Below are 26,247 nucleotides of genomic sequence, written 5' to 3'. Positions count from 1 at the left end.
GTGAGGCCCAAAAGTGGGGCTGAAACCGAACAGGGTTCAAGAAACCGGGTTTATTTTCATATAAGTAACAGTATTTAGTTCAGTAAACTTAAGTTGATTTAAAGGAGAATTCAGTGCTGTTTAGTTCAGTAAAGTCTTCATTTAATCCAAAACTATTCGATTCATTAAGTTCAATTATCCTCAAATTAATATTTTTACATTCAATAAAAACAAATAATCCAGTTTTCATTGATGTTTATTGAGTGAATAATGCATTTAATAAACAATTGGTTTCACTCAGTATGATGTTTTATTTTTTTATAAGTATAAATGTTTTTTTTTATAAAACTCATCTGAAGCATAATGTTTTACAATAAATACAATAAACAGCATTTTGCCTAAAATACTCACATACAGGTTTTATAATAATCCCAAATTAAACTCAAAATTAAAAAAAAAAAAGATTTCCAACTTCTGCCTCCTTTCAGTTGAGGGGAAAAAGTAGATAAAAATGCACCAGTCGTTTAAAACAAAATCAATCTAGAAACATTTATTTCAGCTCATAAATCCTATAAAACATGCAGCATTAAACATGAACTTCCAGCAGATGAACATCTCATAATACTGTCTGGAAGTGAGAAATGTACAGGTTGTTTTTACTCCATACACATGAACTTACTTTGATCAGAAACACAATCATACTCCAAATCAATTAATCAATAAAGTCAATAAAAGAATCCCAAACTGCTGTGTGTCTTGTCCTCGCTATTAATGACGTCATTAGAGCTCCACTACTTCCAATTACCTGCTGTGGCAGTGAGCTCTTATACACATCACACTGCCACCTACTGGTCATTTATGATTCTGCAACATTCAGCACATGCGCAGAAGAGCACCGATGTGACGTCACAGAAAACAGGGCGGGGCTTCAATATGTGACGTCACAGTAGGACAAGTCTGTATATGTCAGAACAGTCAGTATTTCTCATTTCTCTGATCAGTTACTGTGAGTAAGAGACATAAAGTTAAGAATGGAACTGGAAGAGATTTTTCAAAGCATAAGAGAAAAGAAATCTAAACAGGCTGCTGAAAAGAAGGAGGCACTGAAACACATAGAGAAAGTAGCAGCAGAGTTGGATTCATTTCTTCATCTGATAAAGGAGAAGAGAACACCAGAGACAGAAGAGAAAGACATTCTGGTACAGATGGTACAAGAGCTGGAGGCTACTTTGGCCTCTGAGCGAAAGGACCGGGAACAGGAGATAAATGAGAGAAACGCCACACACCTCCAGAACATCACTAAGCTTCTGTCTTCACTGAAACTCCATGAGGAACAAGAGAAAATTGTAGAAAGTGAGAGAGAAAGCTGGGCAAGAGAACAAAAACAACTGCAGGAACGTGTTGCTCAGCTTGAGGCCACATTAAAAAGAGAGAAAGGAAAGAAGGCAAAACTTGACATGGAGGAGAGGAACAAGTTACAGCTCCAGACCATCACGGAGCTTCAGGATTCCCTGAATTACAGTAAAGAAGAGCGGAAAACTGCAAAGAATGAGAAAGAGATTTTGATGAGAGAACGAAGACAACTGGCGGAACAAGTCGCTCAGCTGGAGGCTGTTCTTAAATATGAGAGATATTATTGGGAGAAGAAAAGAAAGAAGGAAAAGCGAGTCATGAAGACGAGTAATAACTTACAGCTCAAGACCACCAGGGCGCCCCAGGATTCCCTAAATCATTTAGAGGAAAAGAAGTGTGCAGATCATGAGAGTGATCATTTGAGGAGAAACAGAGAGCGACTGGAGCAACGTCTTGCTCAGCTGGAGGCCACTTTGAATTTTGAACAAAATAAATTTGAAAAGGAAAAAGAGATGATCAAACTAGACATGGAGGAGATGATCATCAGACACTTTCAAACCATCAGAGAGCTGCAGGATTCCCTGAATCATTGTGAGGAAGAGAAAAAAAATGTAATGAGAGACCGAGAGCGACTGGAGGAACGTGTTGCTCAGCTGGAGGAGACTTTGGAATTTGTACAAAATAAATTTGAGAAAGAAAAAGAGAAGGCCAAACTAGACATGGAGGAGATGATCTATAGACAGGTCCAAACCACCAGGGATCTGCAGGATTCCCTGAATCATTGTGAGGAAGAGAAAATGAATTTAATGAGAGACAGAGAACGACTGGAGGAACTTGTTGCTCAGCTGGAGGAGACTTTGGAATTTGTACAAAATAAATTTGAGAAAGAAACAGAGAAGGCCAAACTAGACATGGAGGAGATGATTACCTCACAGCTCCAAACCACCAGAGAGCTGCAGGATTCCCTGAACCACTGTGAAGAAGAGAAGAATATTGCAAAGCATGAAAGAGAAAATTTAATGAGAGACAGAGAGCGACTGGAGGAACGTGTTGCTCAGCTGGAGGCCACTTCGGAATTTAAACAAAATAAATTTGAGAAAGAAAAAGAGAAGGCCAAACTTGACATGGAGGAGATGATCACCTCACAGCTCCAAACCACCAGGGATCTCCAGAATTCCCTGATTTACTGTGAAGAAGAGAAGAAGATTGCAAAGCATGAAAGAAATAATTTGATGAGAGACCGAGAGCAACTGGAGGAACGTGTTGCACAGCTGAAGGAAACTCTCAAATTTGAGCAATATAAATTCAGGAAAGAAAAAAAGAAGACCAAATTAGACATTGAGGAGATGATCACCTCACAGCTCCAAACCACCAGGGATCTCCAGAATTCCCTGATTCACTGTGAGGAAGAGAAGAAGACTGCAAAGGATGAGAGAGATCATTTGATGAGAGACAGAGAGCGACTGGAGGAACGTGTTGCTCTGCTGGAGGAGACTTTGGAATTTGTACAAAATAAATTTGAGAAAGAAACAGAGAAGTCCAAACCAGGCATGGAGGAGATGATCCCCTTACAGCGCCAAACCACCACGGATCTGCAGGATTCCCTGAACCACTGTGAGGAAGAGAAGAAGAATGCAAAGGATGAGAGAGATCATTTGATGAGAGACAGAGAGCGACTGGAGGAACGTGTTGCTCAGCTGGAGGAAACTTGGGAATCTGAGATTTTTTATTAATTAATTAATTAATTAATTCTTAATTGTAATTATCTTCAGCTCTGCTACCTTTAGCTCCACCTCCTGTCTTTTACTCACTGCCACTGTCTCTATACAACATCTCAGGTCTCACCACAGTCCTATAAACTTTCCCTTTCACTTTCGCAGATACCCTACTATCACAAATCACTCCTGATATCACTCTTCTCCACCCTGCCTACACTCTTTTCTTCACTTCTTTAACACACTCTCCATTACTTTTCACTGTTGACGCCAGGTGCCTGAACTTTTCCACCTTCTCCACCTCTTCTCCCTGCGACTGCACCACTCCACTGCCCTCCCTCTCATTCACACACATGCACTCTGTCTTACTCCTACAGACTTTCATTCCCCTTCTCTCCAAGGCATACCTCCACCTCTCCAGGCTCTTCTCCACCTGCTCCCTACTCTCACCACAAATCACAATATAATCTGCAAACATCATAGTCCATGGAGACTTGATCCTTGATGCAGCTCCACCTCCACCTTGAACCATTCTGTCGTTCCTACTGCACACTTCACTGCTGTCACACTGTCCTCATACATGTCCTGCACCACCCTCACATACTTCTCTCCCACTTCTGACTTCCTCATACAATACCACAACTACGCTTTCTCCAAATCCACAAACACAATGCAACTCCTTCTGACCTTCTCTATACTTCTCATCTCATTATATCTTACGAAAAGTGCCGTTTTATTCTCCAAAATTCAGCATGATTACAAATGTGATATTGATTTGAAACAACACTTCAATAATCAAATAGTTAATATAAATAGATTTACGTTTTAGACACCATATTCCCTGTTTTTGTTGTGCGTTTCAGAGAAACATGATGTTTTGTTCCTGAATGAATCACACGTTTAAATTGTTCGGTAAAATCGCAATGATTCATTTATTAAAAGATAATTGCTGCCACCTACTGGCGGTTTTAATTTCACATTTAAAGAATCTCAACATTTTTTTTTTAATGATCTCAAATATTCAACGTTTTATGTGCAAAATATCCAAACATTATTTATGTAAAATCAATTTAAACTTAATTGATTAATTAAACTGTCACTATTGTGCACTGACCATCACACAATAAAAAAAATAAAAAAAATAAAATTTGTAAGTTGTCCACGGTAGTCCTTTAGGTAACAGCATAACATCACATTTAGCAAAATATCGTCTAATTATCGTTATCGATTAAATCATATATAATTATCGAGATATTTTTTGTCAATATCGCGCATCCCTAGTTGCCAGTAAATCATCTCGTCTCAGTCACACCGCTGTCACATGCTCACGCTGATTGTGTGACTGACTGCATTTACAAACCCGATTCCAAAAAAGTTGGGACACTGAACAAATTGTGAATAAAAACAGAATGCAATGATTTGAAAGTTTCACATTTTAATATTTTATTCAGAACACAACATAGATGACAAATCAAATGTTTAAACTAAGAAAATGTATAATTTTAAGGTAAAAATAAGTTGATTTTAAATTTCATGGCATCAACACATATCAAAAAAGTTGGGACAAGGCCATGTTTACCACTGTGTGGCGTCCCCTCTTTTTTTTTTATAACAGTCTGCAAACGTCTGGGGACTGAGGAGACAAGTTGCTCAAGTTTAGGAATAGGAATGTTGTCCCATTCTTGTCTAATACAGGCTTCTAGTTGCTCAACTGTCTCAGGTCTTCTTTGTTGCATTTTTCTCTTTATGAATCGCCAAATGTCTTCTATGGGTGAAAGAACTGGACTGCAGGCTGGCCATTTCAGTACCCGGATCCTTCTTCTACGCAGCCATGATGTTGTAATTGATGCAGTATGTGGTCTGGCATTGTCATGTTGGAAAATTCAAAGTCTTCCCTGAAAGAGACGACGTCTGGATGGGAGCATATGTTGTTCTAGAACTTATACCTTTTAGCATCGATATTGCCTTTCCAGATGTGTAAGCTGCCCATGCCACATGCACTCATGCAACCCCATACCATCAGAGATGCAGGCTTCTGAACTGAGCGCTGATAACAACTTGGGTTGTCCTTATCCTCTTTAGTCCGGATGACATGGCGTCCCAGTTTTCCAAAAAGAACTTCATATTTTGATTCGTCTGACCATAGAACAGTTTCCACTTTGCCAAAGTCTATTTTAAATGAGCCTTGGCCCAGAGAAAACACTGGATCATGTTTAAATATGGCTTCTTTTTTGACCTATAGAGGTGAATGACACAGTGGATTGTGTTCACCGACACAGTTTTCTGGAAGTATTCCTGAGCCCATGTTGTGATTTCCATTACAGTAGCATTTCTGTATGTAACGCAGTGCAGTCTAAGGGCCCGAAGTTTACGGGCATCCAGTATGGTTTTCCGACCTTGAACCCTTACACACAGAGATTGTTTCAGATTCTCTGAATCATTGGATGATATTATGCACTCACTTTCTCACTTTCATTTCAACATTTGATATTTTATCGATATTCTATTGTGAATAAAATATACGTTTATGAGATTTGTAAATCGATATCTATCCATCCATCCATCCATCCATCCATCCATCCATCTCTCTCTCTCTCTCTCTCTCTCTCTCTCTCTCTCTCTCTCTCTCTCTCTCTCTCTCTCTCTCTCTCTCTCTCTCTGTGGGTGGTCTCTGCTGCCATCTACTGTTACAGAACTCTCAGTGCAACTTACTTCCTTTGCACACACAGTGTCAGACTGCACATTTCATGACAACATACACAACACATTGCACGGTCATGATGTTTACAGGACCAGATAGGGATTTTGAAGGTGTCTACAAAAACGGAAGGGATTTTATTTTTACAGATTTCAGGCTGAAATAGAGAGGCAATGCTTAAAAAATGTGTATTGGGCAAATGAGGCTGCTTCTGTGTCTATTTCTAACTCTCCCTCACGGTAACAAATTTGTGTATCAACAGGCAACTGTCCTACACCGTACTCTGTTCCCATTCGGGGGGATCCCAGGAGAAAAATTCCTCAGAAAAATTGTGTATTTTCCTTTTTTTTTTTAATGGTGATTCACATAAAACAGCAGTTAACTCCATTGCACCAGTTCTGAAAACAGCTCATTCCAAATTCACACAGTTTGGGGTCCAAATGGTCTAATTGTTAGAGACAGATAGGGAAGTCACCAGGACAATGTAGGAATCTGATCAGAATCTGATCTAATCTCATAGATTATGACAACGATCTGCTTTGCAGTCACTCTTTATAGGACACAGTGGCACTGCTGATAAGGGACTAAAGGCCAGCCTTTCCCAATTACATTTTGCATAATCATGTCACATATCTGGGACATGTGATCAAAGCAGAGGGGAAATCTATCTTAAATCGGCCTCCACCGGTTCCTTCTTGCTGTTGCTACTGAAAAAGCAGTGGCAGCAACACTGAGTTATAGTGACTTATGCTTATTATTATGGTCTTTTCGCTGTGGTAGGGTTGTTACGGTACACGTGGCTTTCAGTTCCTTTTTACGTGTGGAACAAATTTACAATCCGAGTTCCCTCAGGAACTTAAGTGATGAACCGCAAGTTTGTTTAGTCTCCACCTCTGCCTTTTGTGTTTCTCTTTTCTATCAAAAGAGACTGAAGCAAGGAGAGAGAGAGAGAGAGAGAGAGAGAGAGAGAGAGAGAGAGAGAGAGAGAGAGAGAGAGAGAGAGAGACTCCTTGGCGCATTATTCTTTTATTATTAAACCTGAAAACATACACAATAATGCCAGGGGTATAAAATAGAAATGATTCAGTGCAGTGTCACTGTGGAGACTCACTCTGTACCTAAGCATTTTATCTCCAGCTTCAAAAATTTCTCTTAAAAGGAAGAAATCCTGACAATTCCGCATGTCGAGTAAGTGAATGAATTATGTCGGTAGGAGAATGATGCGGATGGAGCCACCAGGAAGGAGGAAACGATGGAGGCCAAGGAGGAGGTTTACAGATGTGGTGAGTGAAGACATGCAGGTAGTTGATTTGAAAGAGGCAGATGTAGAGGACAGGGGGGTATGGAGACGGATGATCCACTGTGGCGACCTCTAACGGGAGCAGCCAAAATAGGAAGAAGAAGAAGAAGAAGAAGAAGAAGAAGAAGAAGGAGTGAATGAATGAAGGATAAAAGGAATGACTAAATTTGTTCAAGTATTCTAAAATAAATAGAACAGTTAAGCAGAATGTCTTTAAAAAAGTTATTTTAAACCTAAAACACACACACACACACACACACACACACACACACACACACCTGTATTATCCAAATAGGGTCAAACAAATGAAAAATATTTATTTTTCTACTTATTTAATTTAATTAATTTCATTTGTGCAACTTTAATTCATTATGCAATTTATTTTATTATTTATTCTCTTATTTATTTGATTTTTTACAAAATATTCTACAATATTATTTTATATATTATTTTTCCAAGCAGGTTTCTGTTCACAAATGTTCATAATAATAAACTGTGTTAATAATAATAATAATAATAATAATAATAATAATAATAATAATAATAATAATAATAATAATAATAAAAAAGAAAAGCGATTTTATGTTTTGCATTTCTTCTCCCAATCGTACTGAAAATTGTACCGTGACTTAAAAACCGAGGTACGTACCGAACCGTGAATTTTGTGCACAGTTACACTGCTACCATGCAGAGAATCTGCAAACACAACAATCTCTCCTTTCTGTGCAGCATTGAATATCACACTAACTCTTTTTCCAATTTAATTCAGTTTCTTTTATTTCTATTGCACTTTCAGCAACAGCCATTGTACCAAATCAGATTTAGCAGAAATAAATAGATTACAAATGTAAATTTAAAATGTAGAAATTAATCCCAATAAGTTTATCCATAATACACAAGGTAGTGGCAAGAAAAATCTCCCTGAGATGGTATGAGCAAGGAACCTTTAGAGGAACCAGACATAAAAGCAAACCTATCCACTAAACTGTAGACATAAACCACTGTAGCAGACCAATACCAAGTTTAACATTCCTCAGTCACTTAATAGATCTTTAGTCTTTTCATATGGAAATATTCTCATCCACAGCAGTGGGTTGTGTCCATTTGAAAAGAATTCCTTCCAGAGTTAGGGCTTTAAGAAGATTCCAGAAAGAACAAACAGACAGACAGGATCACTGGTACCTCAGGACCATGCTGAACTAGGAGGTGGAGCAAACATCCGAGTTCCCCAAAACACTCTAACCATAATTCCTCCAGATCTGCTCCTTTACCTAAGAAACACAAAGTGCGTGATTAAACAAATATGTTGACTGAAAGCTTAACTTAACCTGTATCTTTTGATCAAAGAAGGTGTGGTGGATCATAATTGACCAAAAGTTCTATCAGGTACTGTGGCATGAGACAGTTTATTAATATTAATGCCATTAAAATCTACATGACCTTCAAATGAAAGACTGAAGTCAATAATTACACCAAGGTCTTTTCCTCCTGCACATAGTAAAACAAAAAGACCATCCAGGGTAGATATGGGGTTTTATGGGGTTTCTATGGGTAGATATGGGTTTTTATGGGTAGATATGGGTTTTTATGGGTAGATATGGGTTTTAATGGGTAGATATGGGTTTTATGGTGTTTTTATGGGTATATATGGGTTTCTATGGGGTATTATGGGTAGACATGGGGTTTTATGGGTAGACATGGGGTTTTATGGGTAGACATGGGGTTTTATGGGTGGATATGGGGTTTTTATGGGTAGATATGGGGTTTTTATGGGTAGATATGGGGTATTATGGGTAGACATGGGGTTTATGGGTAGACATGGGGTTTTATGGGTGGATATGGGGTTTTATGGGTGGATATGGGGTTTTTATGGGTAGATATGGGGTTTTTATGGGTAGATATGAGGTTTTTATGTGTAGATATGAGGTTTTTATGTGTAGATATGGGTTTTAATGGGTAGATATGTGTTTTATGGGGTTTTTATGGGTATATATGGGTTTCTATGGGGTATTATGGGTAGGCATAGGTTTTTATGGGTAGACATGGGGTTTTATGGGTAGACATGGGGTTTTATGGGTGGATATGGGGTTTTTATGGGTAGATATGGGGTTTTATGGGTAGATATGGGGTTTTTATGGGTAGATATGGGGTTTTTATGGGTAGATATGGGGTTTATGGGTAGATATGGGGTTTATGGGTAGACATGGGGTTTTATGGGTGGATATGGGGTTTTATGGGTGGATATGGGGTTTTATAGGTGGATATGGGGTTTTTATGGGTAGATATGGGGTTTTTATGGGTAGATATGGGGTATTATGGGTAGACATGGGGTTTATGGGTAGACATGGGGTTTTATGGGTGGATATGGGGTTTTTATGGGTAGATATGGGGTTTTATGGGTAGATATGGGGTTTTTATGGGTAGATATGGGGTTTTTATGGGTAGATATGGGGTTTATGGGTAGATATGGGGTTTTATGGGTAGACATGGGGTTTTATGGGTGGATATGGGGTTTTATGGGTGGATATGGGGTTTTATAGGTGGATATGGGGTTTTTATGGGTAGATATGGGGTTTTTATGGGTAGATATGGGGTATTATGGGTAGACATGGGGTTTATGGGTAGACATGGGGTTTTATGGGTGGATATGGGGTTTTATGGGTGGATATGGGGTTTTTATGGGTAGATATGGGGTTTTTATGGGTAGATATGAGGTTTTTATGTGTAGATATGGGTTTTTATGGGTAGATATGGGTTTTAATGGGTAGATATGTGTTTTATGGGGTTTTTATGGGTATATATGGGTTTCTATGGGGTATTATGGGTAGGCATAGGTTTTTATGGGTAGGCATAGGTTTTTATGGGTAGACATGGGGTTTTATGGGTAGACATGGGGTTTTATGGGTGGATATGGGGTTTTTATGGGTAGATATGGGTTTTTATGGGTAGATATGGGGTTTTTATGGGTAGATATGGGGTTTATGGGTAGATATGGGGTTTTATGGGTAGATATGGGTTTTTATGGGTAGATATGGGGTTTTTATGGGTAGATATGAGGTTTATGGGTAGATATGGGGTTTTATGGGTAGATATGGGGTTTTATGGGTAGATATTGGGGTTTTATGGGTAGATATTGGGGTTTATGGGTAGATATGGGGTTTATGGGTAGATATGGGTTTTTATCTGGCACATGCTGATGTTTAGGAATCAAGGGCAGCAGATGGCCGATATATGTTGATGTTTTTTGGCAGATTTTTTTTCCCCTTCTTCTTATAAAATTAAGCAGTTAATTAATATGACGTGATAAAGACAATTGCTTAAATTAAACATTTATTGAACAACACAAATTGAACCTAAACTACAGCTCACTACCAATACAGTTCCAGAAAGTAACTCATTCTCTCTCCAAATGCAGCATCATATTTAACCAATATATCAGGCTATATAAAGAACGAAGAATAAGAATGATAAGAGCCCGGGACACACCAAGCTCATGGTCAGTTTTTTTGGCTCTAATTGGACCGTGGCAGCTGTTTTTTTTTGGACGATCCTGCATGTCGAAAACTCTGATTATTCAACTTAGCAAATGAGTAAGTAACGACACTGCCAGAAGATATGAGAGGTGAAGCTACTCATTTTGTTTATCATAATTTGTCCTTGGCTGCATTGTCATATTTTTATTACTGGAACTACAGTCAAAGTTCGTGTATGTAGAGGTTTTTGGGGTTTGCTTATTGAAAATATAACATCTTCCATTATTTCTGATCCTCCGTTTTTCCCTACTGCGGCGAAGTCTATGCGCGCACGCGCACACACACACACACACACACACACACCGTTAGCATACCGGTCTCTCATACACGCAAAAACACCCACTCCATTTCCATTCCCTGACAGTAATTCACACTGCGCACAACAAACACATTCATATTTTGTTATTGTCACTTGTTTTTATATAGTTTAGTTTTATGTTGTAAATACTTAACTGTGTTTAGGTGTTGTCGGCGTCTGTGTAATCGGGTTTTTACGTTGCTCTTCCTCCAAACGTTCAGCCAAATCAAGCGCCACCCAGCGGCCGTGTTTATAGTGACAGACTTACGATGCGCAGGCGCGACTCAACCGGAAGCCGACGAGTCCACTGTGTGACGAAAAGGGGAATTATAAAATGCTGTCATAATTAGTTTACCTGTTACTTCGGTATACATTTGTTTATTTTATAGTATAAAAAACTTATCAATGGGGGTGTTGCTATGTTTATATATAGATATGTATGTGTTATTGTAAATATGTACATACCTCTTATACTTACCTCATTAATTAGTCAGGTTGGTTTAATCCACGTGGGGGCGGGGCTTGGACTATAAAGGAGAGCTTCACAGTGTCAGTTTGTTTAGTTAGTCAGTATGCCTCTGTTGTGTCACAGGTGGCTCGCACCAATAGCATCGTTTGCGTGTATATTTTTTGCTCTGTTTGTTTCATTCGTTGTCCAATCTTTTATTTGTTACTTTGTATATAATTCGGGTGTTTTCTTAGCTTGGACTGTTTCACCCATTGAGCACAGTAAGTAAGCAATCACTTTGCATTATAACACTTCAGTAAGAAATGCAATAAATCTTTGGGAACTTAACTTTTCTTTTGTCTTTTTTCAGTGTGGGTTCCCCCATTATTTGCCTGACAATGTGCCTACTTGTTAAGCAGACCAAAGTTGTGGTTGAGAAGGATGTTGTCACACTGATCCTACAGAGGAGAGACTAAAGTTAATGTATGTGTACAAGAGCAGTCTAGGCAATGTTCATGTGTGATTTGAATAGGCAACGTGTAGTTGCCAACCAGGCTACATTTGTTAGTTTTACTAGATCTTAGTGCTGCATTCGCCACTATAGATCATGATCTTCTCCTAGATCGCTTACAAAATTACATTAAGGCATTCAGGGACAGGCTTTAAGCTGGTTTAAATCCTACCAGATCGTTACCATTTTGTAGACTTAAATAGAGAGCTATCCAGCTTAATGCAAGTAATTTATGGTGTTCCACAAGGTTCAGTTCTAGGGCCCCTGCTTTTTACAATATACATGCTTCCCTTCGGAAATATTATTAGAAGGCATAAAATTAGCTTTCACTTTTATGCTGATGATACCCAGCTATATAGCTCATCAATACTAGGTGATACAGCTCAATTAGCTTGGATAACTGTGTTAGAGTTAAAAGATTGCATGACTTTTTATTATTCAATTCTGATGACAGATTTTGCTCATCTGCCCAATAAACAGTACACAGAAGCTCCAGCATTTCAACCTGCATTTAGACAGATGTTCTGTAACTACTACTTCAACGGTAAAATACCTGGAAGTTATTTTAGACAGCAGCTTGTCTTTTCAAAATCATTTCAACCATGTTACAAAAGCAGCCTTTTTTCACCTTAGAAATATTGCTAAGCTAGGAAACATGTTATCTATATCTGATGCAGAGAAGCTCATCCATGCTGACCCAGGAGCAGAAGGACCATTGTGTCTGATCATTTACTTGCGATAAAACTTTGGTGTACCACCTTGAGATGAAGCAACGCTCTTCAGTGGAAAGATAATCTTCACTATTGAAAAACACGAGGGAGGTCCGCAGCTCTATCATGCCCCAGAAGCTACTGTGCATGCAGTACAGCTTCAGAAGTACTTGTTGGGTCTCAGATAAATGCAGAGCAAATAGGGAAATAAAAACTTTCCAAAGACTTTATACCTTTTAGTTTACATACTTGTCCTGTTGCACGGTTGGAAATTAACAGGTACTTGGGGCAAAATTGTCACTTCAGCTTGACGGCAGCTCTATTCCCAGTGTCATGATTTAAGTGTCATTTGAAAAGTCCTATATTTTTAGAGCTGATCTGTTGATGTTGCATTAGATTTGAAGCGAAAACACTTTTGTTAAATGCAGTGTTTAAAACGTTTTGTCACTGCGTGTGCTCATTGTCTGACTTCTAAATCTGCATTTGCAATTTCTCATCATAAAAGATTTTCTCTTTTGCTGTAAAAGTGCGTCGCTCTCATTAGACAAGTCAGACTTTTTCTTCTTTTTGTTTATAAAAAAAAAGTTTATAAATTCTAATCTGTAAAAAAAAAAAAAAAAAAAAATTTCTATAGCCAGTTTATGACTTGTTTATTCTACCTAGATTATAACACTAATGATCCCATTAAAATGATCACCAATTAGGAAACGTGCTGTGCTGCAGGTAATACACTGTCAAGGGATAAATACTTCATACAAGCTATTTTAAAACTTGAACTTAAAAAAATAAAAAAAGTTGTCCTTGTCCTTTTTGAACTATGCTAGAATTCCCTACCCCACCCTCTGCTGTTACAAAAAAAGGCTAACTATTCTGTCTTATGGAGAAGTCTCAAACAGATGTTTTAATGGAAAAATAGCAAAAAATTGAACCAATAGACAGGCAGACAATGCGTACATCAGAATAGAAAATACAGAGCAAACAGGCTTGGTACTGACGTTTTCAACTAGCTAAGCATCTGTATGTACGGAAGTGCATTGCATTCACAAAGAAAAAATAATTCACAGAAAGGTTATCGTAATTATGACTTCTCATATTTACGACTTATCTCATCATTACGATGACTTCTTTTTCTTTCGGCTGCTCCCATAAGGGGTCGCCACAGCGGATCATCCGTCTCCATACAACCCTGTCCTCTACATCTGCCTCTTTCACAACAACTACCTGCATGTCTTCCCTCACCACATCCATGAAACTCCTCCTTGGTCTTCCTCTTTTCCTCCTTCATGGTGGCTCCATCTTCAGCATTCTCCTACCAATATAACTCATGTCCCTCCTCTGCACATGTCCAAATCATCTCAATCTCGCCTCCCTCACCTTGTCACCAAAACGTCCAACATGCGCTGTCCCTCTAATAAACTATTTTCTAATCCTGTCCATCCTCGTCATTCCCAACAAAAACCTTAACATCTTCAGCTCTGCTACCTACAGCTCCGCCTCCTGCCTTTTACTCAATGCCACTGTCTCCAATCCATACATCACAGGTCTCACCACAGTCCTATAAACTTTCCCTTTCATTCTTGCAAATACCCTACTATCACAAATCACTCCTGCCACTCTTCTCCACCCACTCCACCCTGCCTGCACTCTTTTCTTTACTTCCCTAACACACTCTCCATTACTTTGCACTGTTGACCCTAGGTACCTGAACTCCACCACCTTCTCCACCTCTGAAACCATACTGCTGCTCACAGATGGTCACCTCTTCTCTCAGCCTGGCTTCCACTACTCTTTCCCATAACTTCATGGTGTGACTGATCAACTTAGTTTCTGCAGGTCTGCACATCTCCCTTATGCTTAAAGATCGGTACCAGCACACTCCTTCTCCATTCCTCAGGCATCCTCTCACCTTCCAGAATCTTGTTAAGCAATCTGGTTAAAAACTGCACTGCCATCTCTCCTAAACATCTCTATGCTTCTACCGGTATGTCATCTGGTCCAACCGACTTTCCACTCTTCATCCTCTTAAACACTGCTCTCACTTCCTCACTAATCCTATCCACTTCCTGCTTCACTAACTCCACATCATCCAACCTTCTCTCTCTCTCATTTTCCTCGTTCATCAGCTGCTCAAAATACTCCCTCCATCATCTTAACACACTCTCCTCACTAGTCAACACATTTCCAGCTCCGTCCTTTATTGCTCTTACTTGCAACACATCCTTCCAAGCTCAGTCCCTCTGCCTGGCCAATCGGTACAAATCCTTTTCTCCTTCCTTAGTGTCCAACCTCTCATACAGCTCCTCATATGCCTTTTCCTTGGCTTTCGCCACGCAAATTTGCCCCCCCTTGTGCTCGAGATAGTAGGGTTCGGCGACATAAAAAAATCGACATAACCGATTAAAAATGCTGAGACAAAGCGAGAATTTGGCGGTTTCACTTCAAAAACGTCGACTTAATAAAGTTGGCGAGTTAACCGAGGTCAAGATAAGTGGGTTCCACTATATTTATATTCTTAATAAAAATGAAGAAATGCGTGCTGCATTAATTGCGCATAAATAAAATTAGTGCTGTTAAAATGAATTTGGGTTAACGTGTTAACACGTTTTTTTGAAAGTTTTTTCAGTATAAAGGACATTATATAAAGGTCCACCAAAACAGTTCACAAGAGTCATTAAGCTTTTTCATGAGCCATTTATACTTTTGCATTTTCTTTGTAGAATCTGTACAAAAACACACAATTTGCTTAATGTCAAAACACCAGGAAAACTGTAATGCAGGGAAAATGCACAAGAATCTGTATGCGCTCTGTTATACTGCATGTATTATATGCTGTATAATAATGATGATGGTTTCTACAGCTGTGGCATCATATTGATGTTATTGAGAGGACGATTGGGACTGAAGGCAGATGATTGGGTGTGAAATGCACGACCCGCCACTGTAAAGAGACAATAACACTGTGCAGATCTATTATGTATTTTATTTATTCATGTACAAAAAAAATAAAAAATTTATCAAACATTATTTAATTTGATAATTTTTTTTGTCTTTATGTGAGAACAAATAAAGCTGATCTGCTTCAGGCACTTGGGAACGGCTGGAGGAACAGGCTTTGTGAGGTCTTTCTTCCACGATTCTAAAGCGTTCAGAGCGACTTTGGGGTTGCTGGGTGCCAGATCATGAGTGGCATAAACCACTGCGAGCTGCACCTCCCACGGCAAATCTGCACACAAAATCCATCGTGAAATTAGGACTTGCTGAAGCACTTTCCTGTTGATAGAGAACTAAAAATCAGAGAATAAAGATAAAGATTGATAAAGGACTTGTTTAATTGATCCTTTAATGATACCTTTTTGTCCCCTGAACTCAGATATGCTTTTCACCAGATCCTCCACTGATGCTGCCACGTTCTCCTTAAGGCCATTTTGGCCAAGTCGCCCTGATTGAGATGGACAAAGAACGTGAGTGAAAAACAGAAGAATCCAGAAATAATGTGAGATAGTGCTCTAAAACAGGATTTACAGGAAACTTACCGAGTAGCCTGAATATTGCTGCTACAGAGACGTTTCTGAACTGTGTTTCCTCTGTTTGTGTTTGTTTCAGCCAAGTGTTCAAGATGAGCCAAACACTTTTTCTGATAAATAAAACATTGGACATATTAGGTGTTTTTGTGACAGTAATAGAAAACCATCAATTGTAAGTTTATGCAACAAGAATGGAAGATTTGCAGTATTTGGGACAAACACTGTCTCATATGAGTCTCACATTTGCCGGTTTGCAATTTAATAAATGTTCAAAAAACTAGAAAGATGAGAATTAAACACGTTGAAGCAGTTTCACATTCAGTACCGTATAACATGGGAGACGGTCCAAATCCAGCCCAGTTGTGCACAGAGAAGGTCCAGGCTGAATACGTAGTCCAAGGCAGCAGGACAGAGATCATCACCATACCAACTGCTCTTCTGGAAAGTCAGATTTTTGTCTTTCAGAAGAGCCTTCAGTGTGCTGGTGATGGTGCTGTAGGTGTCTCCAGGAGGCTCCTGGCAGAAAAGACATCATTTATTTAAAACCCACACTAATACTCACACTAATAAAAAAAAAGACTAAAATAGTGATGTCCTGTAACACTTTCAGCTTGAATTCTTTAAGAAATTTTTTTTATATTTATTGATTTAATTCAATATGAATTTATAATGAATTTGCTCCATAGATGACGTGGATATTGGAAATGAAAATTAGAGTAAGATTGCAGTAAAACACATGAAAAGTCCAGTTGAAAAATAATGTTTAATGACTGTTCTGATGACTGTTGTGATGAGAATCAGCTACTTACCGTATCCCGGTGCAGAAACCTGCTGAGCAAATAATACATCTTTCCGTATGCCTTCATTTTGCACATGATGTGAACGGCTCTGCATAAAGGGCTGTTACAAGAGAAAACACTTGGCCATGCTGTCACCATGACCATTATCAGTTTTGGGGCTTGAGAAAAGTCTGCAAAGGAAACAAAATGATACCACAGATTTAAAATACACTGTATAGGAAGAAATACAAAACCAAAAACAGATCACAAGTGGTTTCTTTAAATCACTTTTTTTTAGTAAATATATAATGAAATGTCAATATAATCTCACCTTCTTTGAGAAATCTGTAGGCGAGGGCATGTGCTTTATGAGAGTCTCCTCTCTTTTGACACAAACCCACATAAACCCTACAGAGAGACTGCAGGAGTTCATGTCCCATAGACTCTTTCTCCCCCTTGATCTTCTCCAAAACCGCTTTCAGAAACGTCTCTGCCAACGACTAAATAAGACGAAAGAAAAAAATCAACCAACATCCGACTAAATCAAACATGTATTCAAGTCATGTATTTAAAACAAATATTAGGGAGTTAAGACTTGACTGTAGATTAGGTTTAGGAAAACTACTAGACTTTGCATAAACCAAAACCTGGAGTAAACATTTTTACATGATAAATCATATTTACTGTTCAATTTCAGAACATCAGGACCAGTTAATTATGGATTGACTTTTAAAATGAGAAAACTCAAATCCACAGCTAAAGAATTGAATGCACACTAAATAAAACAGAAGATAATAACTGACCTCGTTCACACAAAACTTGGAAATGACAGATTTTTCTTCATCTGTCAGTGAAGGAAGTTCACATTTCCCTTTAAGTAGTGCATCAATGCAGTTTAGAGATAAAAGATCATCACAGGAATCCCGCAGTGTTTTTAATGCACTACTGATGAGGGATTGTTTTGTGTGTTCAGCATCAAGTCGAGGCTTTTTAGCAGCACTGGGTGGTGGCATGTCTGATGCAGCTCTCTTTCTACTAATATGAACAAAATGTCATCAAATCACATGACACAGACAATTCTACAGTATAGATAATACATTGGGAATATGATATTACAGGAAAATAATTAGTATAAATAAAGTAAAAACAGTAATATAAACTTACTTGTTTGTGTTGGTGTCCTGCATCTTCAAAATGTTTGTATATAAAGTATATTTTTATGAAATATTTAAAAAAGTATCCACAAGCAGTCTTGATTGTCCTGTCGCCAGAAAAAGAGATTGTTTGTGTACTGGTTTCCATGGAAACGGGGCGTAGTTTTGTGACGAGTACTTCTTTTTCGGTCTCTATTGATTGGGTGCGTAGTTGAAAATTGATGCACCAATCAGGGACGCGGACGCTATCAGAGAGGCGGAGCTTCTAGGATCAAGGGTCATCGCTGTAAAAGTGATGGGAAGATCGGATCATTTTAGTGACTCGGTTCTTTAAATCTCATTCATGAAAATTAGCGAATCTTTTTTTAATCATTTAGTTCATCTTCATGACCTACGGAGATTTTGCGATGCTTTGCTCACGCGCGTCCAGTAGAAAATGAACGAATCACTCTTTGAGACGAATCGTTCTTCTGAATCACATTGAAGACTCGTTCAGAATCAAGGAATCGTTCATAATCAACTCATCACTACTATGCATCGTCAGTAATGAGCTCCGGGAAAAACTCCGTGTTCCAGGTGGAGGATGAAGACCCTCAGTTGAAATATTCTACATTCAGTGAGTTATAAATAAAGTATAAATATCTTAATAAAGAATAATAGAATGTTTTCGTCTTTGGGTCAATTTGTGTCAAATATTCTAAGAAACTAGTTAACACAAAAACAGCGCTAGCAAACCCGGCTAGCATGAGGCTAATGAAGAAACAAGCATCGAAAACAAGCATTTGAACGTAGTAAAGCCGCAGTAAATCACGTTTGAGAACAGATAAGTTACTGTTGTAGACTGTCCTGAAGTTACAAACAAACAGTTTACACAATAACACTTCATTAAACTACACTATTTTCACATGATGATGATAACAGCATTCACTAACAACCAATTTCATTATCGATTCGATTAATTGTTGCAGCTCTAATAATAAATAATAAACTCATTGTTTTAAAGAGAATAAAAACCCATAAAGTTTGAAAACTCACTTTTCCAGCAGTCGTACAGTCGCTCTATTAAACATTTTTCTACTAGTGAACATCAGGTAGCTGGTAAGTGTGTAAGTAGTAGTAGAATATAGTAGACCCTTTAGACCAGGGGGTCCAAACTTTTTTTTTTCTACTAAAGTCCTGTATTAGATCTGTTTAATATGAATTGTGTGTTGACACGACGTCTCTCCTGAAGGTTGTCGGTTACAAGACGGAGACAAAAGAGTTTGAATGCGTCCAATTTAAATCTCTAAAGGCGGCAAATTTGGCAAAAGAGAATCTTGACGGCAAACTTTTTAACAGCTATAAAGTGAAATCTATTAATATAAAGGGTGGGTTTGGTCATATGAGGGGATTTCAGTCAGCATCAGGGGGTAATTTTGCTGGTGTCGGCATAAAGACTAACAGCAGTGTGTAAGAGCAGTGTCTCTGTTTGGTGCTGCAGATATAGATTTTTTTATTATCTGAGTATTTTAGTAAATGAATCTTCTCCTCACCCCTCACTGTTTTCTCCTCTTTCCTCCATTTTTTTATTCTGCAGCGTCTTTTACTTCTTACAATCTGACTTCAGTTCATCACCTCACCATCTGTGGCGCTATTTCCCCTTTTCACCTTCTGTGTCTCCAGAATGTGTGTACACATGCTCAGAGTTTACTTACAGGCACACATTCTCCTGTTAGGTTTTTTATAATCACAACCTTTGTGTGGAACTACAGCTCTACTGACTGAACTCGCCGGGAACGCTGCCTGTTCTGCCCTGTTCCATGAAAGCACCAGCATGTTGGAAACTGGATTATCTGCACTTCTTTTGTACTTAAAGAATTGTGTTGTGCTGAGCAGCAAAACTCAATGGAACTCAAACTGTCTTTTGTTTAATGGTGAGAAAAGTGCCAAAGTCTGCCAGAGACACTGTTCAATTCTTCATTGAATCTCAGGAAATCCTAGACAAGTCAAGACATCAGCAAACTTCATCACTGCTGTGATGCCGAGTGGTGCAGGTGTTGGACTTGAAATCTAATGGTGTTTCTCCACGCAGGTTTGAATCCTGCTCACAGTGTTTTATCAATGTGTGATAGTGATTTATTGTTAAGTCTTTACTGTGTGAAGTGAACAATGTACAGAAGTGTTTCATGCATAGAAGAAACGTTGGAAACAAACATTATCTGGTTTACTTGAGGTGAAAGTTGTTTTGCTGGGACGAGGAGGAAGAACATTAGAAATCACATTACCTCTTTAGGAAACAGGATTCGTCTTGTGCTTTCTACAAGATCCAAAAGGTTCAGAAAGATCTTTTTAAACTTCTTGGACGTTGCTGCCACAAAGTCTTACATACAGGGTTCCCGCGGGGTCTTAAAAAGTCTTAAAAGCATTGAATTTATTAATTTGGAAATAATACCTTAAAAAGTCTTTAAAAAGTCTTGAATTTTGATGTCTGGGTCTTAAAAATTATGCTGTATATAACTTCTCCATATTGTAATTTTCCTCAAAAGTTTCATTTGTCAACCACGAACCCCGGGTCACCGTACAAAATACTGCGAACACGCTATGCCTTCAGTAAAGGAAGATCACGCGCTACTACACCATAGACTACAACACAACACAACAAGCAAAGGAGAAGCGTGAGAAATCTCAGCATTCCACAGGAAAGGTTGACTGACGCACGCAGTTATATTTTTAAAGTTTGTTTTTAGGTTAGCTAGCTACCAATTTCATTCTGAGGTTATGGGGAAATGTAAATTGAATGAAGTGTGGCTGGATAAAAACTCTTCGTCATTGGTTAAAACCAGTGGACAACGTTTTTGAGGCGTTTTGCACCATATGCAAAAAAAAGGATTCGGCTAGGTACAATGGGAATGAAGGCATTAGAGTCTCATGCCAAGTCGTCCGAGCACATAAACTCTCTCAATGGACAAAAACAAACTTCTTCCATCGCCTGCGTGTTTCAACCAACTAATGTTAGCCAGCTATCTGCTAATGTGCCTGAAGTGGCAACAGGAGCTAATGTTAGCCAGCTTGCTGCTAGCGCTGCAGACCCTCCAGCTATGGCCGCAACTAGAGTGGATCTGCGCACAGCTTTTGGGTCCACACCAACAATGAAAGCCGAGATGTTGTGGACTCTTAACACAATCGCTAAACACCAGTCCTACAATGGAAATGAGGGTATCTCAGAGCTTTTCAAGTGCACATTCCCTGACACCGACATCGCTAAAACGTTTACTTGCGGTCCCGACAAAACAGCTTACATAGCCAAGTTTGGTTTAGCTATCCACATCAAAGAAGAACTGGTGTCTGAAGTTAACAAATCGCCGTTCGTTCTTATGTTTGATGAGAGTCTCAACGAAACTACGAAAAACAAACATCTGGATGTGAACATCCGCTATTGGAACGAGGGACAGGTTCAATCCAGATATCTTATATGCTGTCGCATCTCAAAGTAAGGATAATCATTTTTTACTTTAAAAGCTCATCAATTTATATTGATAGACTCAACTTGTGTGCATATACTCTTCTGTAACTGCAATATTACATGACCAGTTAGTTATTTCCCTTAACAATATGTGCTCATCCAGTCCTCTTATTTGAGTAATCAAATGCAACCCTTTTTTTCTCAGGAATGTATGGACAGACTGAACCTCAGAGACTTGGTGTCCATTTCAATGGATGGGCCCAGTGTGAATTGGAAACTCTTCGACCTTTTCCAGAAAGATCATGCTGAGCAGTATGGAGGTGAGCAGTTTAGAATGCTATTACTGTTTGTGGGTGAGTGTGATCTATTAATAATTATAATAATGCATTTTATTTGTAGTGCACTTTACATTGAACAAACAATCATATTGCTACAGAGCAAAAATTGATGCATGGGTGCAACACATGCAGTTCAAAACCATCTCCATGTGATACAAAATATGATTTTGGTTTCTAATATTAAGTTTTGCAATGAAATCTTCAGGTGCTCGGCTCTTTTGTGTGGGTTCAAGTGTGGGTTCACTGCATGGCAGCTGGACAAGTTGCTGAAAGCAATGCACACATTGGTCTTCAATGTGTCTGCCAGGAGAGAGGATTGCATCACAGTAACCAAGTCTACTGTGTTCCCCCTTTCTTTCTGTGCCCATCGTTGAGTGGAAAACCTTCCGGTTGTGGAGAGAGCCCTGGAAGTCTGGCCATCACTGCTCTTGTACATGGAAGCCGTGAAATTAAAGAAACTCTCGAACCCTGGAACAGGTAGGCCGTTCTTAAATGCAGTGAATAGGTCTGTGACTGTGTCCTAACCCTGGTGCTGGTGTGGCCTGGTGTGTCATAGTTTTTGTAATATATGGCTATGTTGAAATGTCCTGCCTTTCTGTCTGCCTCTCTCTGTTAGCATCTCATGACACAGTTGCTGCAGCCATGGAGGATCCACTCATCTTGGCCAAATTGCAGTTCTACATGGCACTTCGCCAGGACCTTCACTCCCTTCCTGAAAAAATATCAGACAGATGAGCCTGTGCTTCCATTCCTTCCGAAGGACCTGACTGAGTTGATGATGGTAATAATTTACTTAAAGTGCAACTCACCCCCAAATCATTTTTCTTTGCTGATAAACTGTATAAATAAGTGTCTAATAGTGATGTCTACATGTCTGGTAATTATTTTTGATATTTTAGTACAATTTAGTAAATTTTCTACTAAAACCCGTTAGTGTGGTGCCCTCTTCAGGTTAAAACTTTACACTGTACTTGAATTTGAATCGGGCATCACTACTGTGGAGTATAAAATACGCCCAGTCTCGGCCACACCTTCGTAGCGAGTTGGAATAGCAAGGAAGTGTTGAGCCCCCACTCCCCCCCGCACGTCCCTCGGTCTGCTAGGCAACGCCTCCTTTTGCCGCATTTTTCAAATCAGAAATATAGGTGCAGTAAGACTCTGGTAGAGGGGTGAGTTGCTCTCTAACATTATAATCACCTCTGATTGGGCTCAAATGATATGTTTTGACAATGTGAAGTTTGTGGTTAGTATGTGTAAAAAATAGTGGATACATTGTGCATCAAAATCAGACAATTTGATGTCGGTGATTAATGTGCCGCACCGGACATTGTTGTGTTTGTCTTTTGACAGAGTCTACTCAGATGCTTCATAAAGAGAGAAGTCCTCCATGATATCACTGCCCTGCAGCTGACCAAATTGGATATCACAGACAAGACCATCTGGCTCAGCCCACAAGACATCAGCATTGGTCTAGGTGCAGAGTCAGTCCTTAAGGTAGTGTGATGGTTTAAAAAAGTCATTTTACAAATGGTTAGGCTGAACCAGGTCATTAAAGACATGTTCTATATTCATGGCTACCTCTCTCTAGAGCATCAAAGGTGCAGAGATCAGGGTGCTAGAGTTCAGGAGAGAGTGCATGCAGGGACTGTGTAGCATCATTAGGAAAGTGCAGGACAAGAGCCCCCTCTAGTATCTGACTGTTAGGCAGATGGTGTGCCTGGATCCATCAGTAATGTACAGAGACCCAGAAAGATGCAGGATGCACATGAAAGGGCTGGTTCAGAGGTTTCTCCAGGACAAACAGCTAACTGATACTTCTGCGAGTAGAAATAAGAAAGGGAAATCATAGGCTACACATGAATTGGGGTCAGACAATATTAAAGAGGACACTGTGGTCACACGGAGGCTGGTGTGTAATTATATTACACAACACGGAGGTGTTACCCAGGTAAGAATGACCCCTGACTGGACTAGTAAAATGCTTTTGACTTAAAAGTTGACAGAATCAACATAGTTGGCTTCTTGAGTTTGTCACTGACTCTGGTTCTCTTTTCCCAATCTTATACCTAGGTTCCACTCAGTAAAGCCCTACTCGAGAGTGTAGCAAGAGCTAGGACCAGATATCGTGCCCATCTTGAGACAGAGAGAAAGAAAAGGGAGGCAAAATCCCAGGCTCTTAAGAGGAAAGAGGCAGAGGACTGTCTTCAGGAGCTAAAGGTGAAGTGGAGACGCATACAAGAGGTGTGTGAGGGTCTGGCTAGGGATGCAGACAGGCTGGCTGAGGGGGCTGAAAGTAAGGCAGGAAGCAAGATGGCTGACCTGATCTCCAGGTCCAGCCTCTTGCGGAGAGGCCATAAGGAGAAGTTGACGGAACTGGCTGTCCTCGATAAAGACATTGCTGCCCTGAGTGAAGAGCTAAGGAGTTGACTGTGTTTCTTAATTGAATTTAATGTATTGTTGAGTTCTGATTTTCGATGTTTATTGTTCAGGGGTCTCTCAGTTCCCCATATTCCCAGCATGGAATAAGTAGCTAGCTCATGTTAAAAAACAACTTAACATTGTTCGGCAAACTTTCTTGTGGCCTACTAAAATGTTTTTATTTTTCACACTGCTTGGCTTATCTTTTACCCATTCCACATTTGAAAAATAAATGAACACAAGTTCAAGGATTTTGTTTTTCTTTGCTGGTAGGGACGTGAAATTTTTTATATAAATGGTCTTAAAAAGGTCTTTAAAAGACTTGAATTTAACTTGAAGAAACCTGTAGGAACCCTGTACATAATACACAAGGAACTACACGGCAACAGGAACAATACGGTGTCTATAGAACAACATGTTGCAGAGCTCTGAGGTGTTGCACATTTCAGACAGATTTACTACAGAAATGTATTTTTATAAACGGGTTAATTACACAAGTGTCCATTAGGTGGCAATGTGTCCTCTATTCCTTCCCCATGACAGACTCATAGATAAAAGACACAAAAAAAAGAAGAAGAAGAGGAGGTGTAAAATTACTGGGTTTTAAACTACTCAGCATTTTATACTTTTGAGGAAACATGTGCAAGTTGGAAAACAAACAATATTCACTACATGCACAGTTTTGAATCTCTGTTCCAGAGTGTCTTACAAAATGCAATTCCAGAATTATGAATTTGATGACAGCAGCACAATTTCTTTTCAGTGAAGTCAGTGTCAGTGCCTAGAACTGCTGAAAGCTAATTAGCTGATAAGGTGAATTTTTTTTTTTTGTCACTCGGTAAAGATCAGACATGTTATGTAGGACATTCAGAACATTTATTCAAAATATTTAGGAAGTGCGGTATTCAGGTGAGGCAAGAAATCTAACATGATGACTTTTCAATGAGACTTAATGTAATGCCCAAGTGGTGAAGGTTTTGAAATCTAACAAGGTTTCTGTGTGCAGCATTGAAGACTTCTTACCATGTGTCAACTCCAGAGTGTCTATAGTGCTGTTGCTGTTGCTTCTACTGTTGAGTTCATTATTGTAGTTTGAGCCCCACATCCAACATGGGGCTCGAACCCACGACCCTGAGATTAAGAGTCTCGTGCTCTAGCGACTGAGCTCGCCGGCACATAGTCTGTTCCACCCTGTTCCATGAAAGCACTCAGCCAATGGCACGAGCAGTGTTGGGCAGTAACGTGTTACTGTAACTCAGTTACTTTTATAAAATGAATTAATTTGGGCTGAAGTGTAGACTACAGTCTAACCTGTTTACAGCAGAGACTCATTGTAGGATTGGTGGATGAACCACTGTAAACACGAAGAAGACGCGCTGTGGGCGTGTCTCCGTTTATTCAGGTCTGTGCAGCAGTAATGTCGAGTCGAGGCGAGAGCAAGACGAGTTTCTCAAAATGGAAATATGCTCATTATTTCACTTTAGTTGAAGACAAAAACTTTTTAGTTAAACGTAAGCTGTGTCTTTCTGGTTCGAAGGTCGTATCTACTGCGATAAACAGCAACTCCAATCTGTCGAAGCTCCTCCATAAACTCCATGCCTCGACGAAGCTAGAAGCTGGAAGCTAACCCAGTGTTCTGTTCTACATTGTTGATAGTTTTTATACTTCAGCTGTGAAAAGAACATGTTTAAGAGCTCAACACAACAGCAGAAGCCACTTTAGTTTTTGATTGTGAATATATAATTCAGCTTGTTTTGTTATTTATTTCAGAAATCCTTGTGATATATTCAGTTTGTGCTGCTCTGACTTTAATATAATAGTGTTTAAAAATTACTGTGTTTAAGTCAGTTTTGTGTTTGTAGACCATAACGCATAAAAGGGCATTAATGGGAACATTAAAGAAGGTTCTTTAAAAAAGAAACTAAAAAGTTACTTTGAACAGTAACGCATTACTTTTTGGTGAAAGTAATCAACAAAGTAATTGAGTTACTGTAACTAGTTACTATTTTTTTTTGTGACGAGCACAACACTGTGTGTGTGTGTATGT

The 26,247-nt window shown here is 39.1% G+C and overlaps 4 long non-coding RNA genes across 5 annotated transcripts in view; 3 read left to right on the top strand and 1 right to left on the bottom strand.

Moving 5' to 3' along the window:
* Positions 1-26,076, top strand: part of LOC310731235 — a 276,213-nt gene extending 250,137 nt beyond the window's left edge. The window contains exon 4 of the long non-coding RNA XR_014535109.1: positions 25,738-26,076. This is a non-coding gene — a long non-coding RNA (uncharacterized lncRNA). The remainder of the gene's footprint in view (positions 1-25,737) is intronic.
* LOC310731246 lies at positions 15,549-16,526 on the bottom strand. Its single transcript, XR_014535122.1, has 4 exons — positions 16,395-16,526; positions 16,079-16,179; positions 15,895-15,984; positions 15,549-15,768 (listed from the first exon to the last, which is right to left on the bottom strand). It is a non-coding gene; the product is annotated as an uncharacterized lncRNA (long non-coding RNA).
* Positions 15,979-16,206, top strand: LOC310731260. The gene is made up of 2 exons (XR_014535136.1): positions 15,979-16,038; positions 16,149-16,206. It is a non-coding gene; the product is annotated as an uncharacterized lncRNA (long non-coding RNA).
* LOC310731234 lies at positions 21,461-23,598 on the top strand. 2 transcript variants are annotated; one of them, XR_014535107.1, is made up of 5 exons: positions 21,461-21,764; positions 21,988-22,259; positions 22,399-22,563; positions 23,133-23,276; positions 23,371-23,598. It is a non-coding gene; the product is annotated as an uncharacterized lncRNA (long non-coding RNA). The 2 variants fall into 2 exon arrangements; XR_014535108.1 differs by lacking the exon at positions 23,371-23,598 and having other exon boundaries at positions 23,133-23,311.
* Positions 26,077-26,247: the final 171 nt, after the last annotated feature.

This window comes from Silurus aristotelis (assembly GCF_946808225.1).
Source record: "Silurus aristotelis genome assembly, chromosome: 9".
Taxonomy (NCBI): domain Eukaryota; kingdom Metazoa; phylum Chordata; class Actinopteri; order Siluriformes; family Siluridae; genus Silurus; species Silurus aristotelis.
The sequence above is the reverse complement of the archived record's forward strand: the minus strand, read 5'-3'. Positions and strand labels throughout refer to the sequence as shown.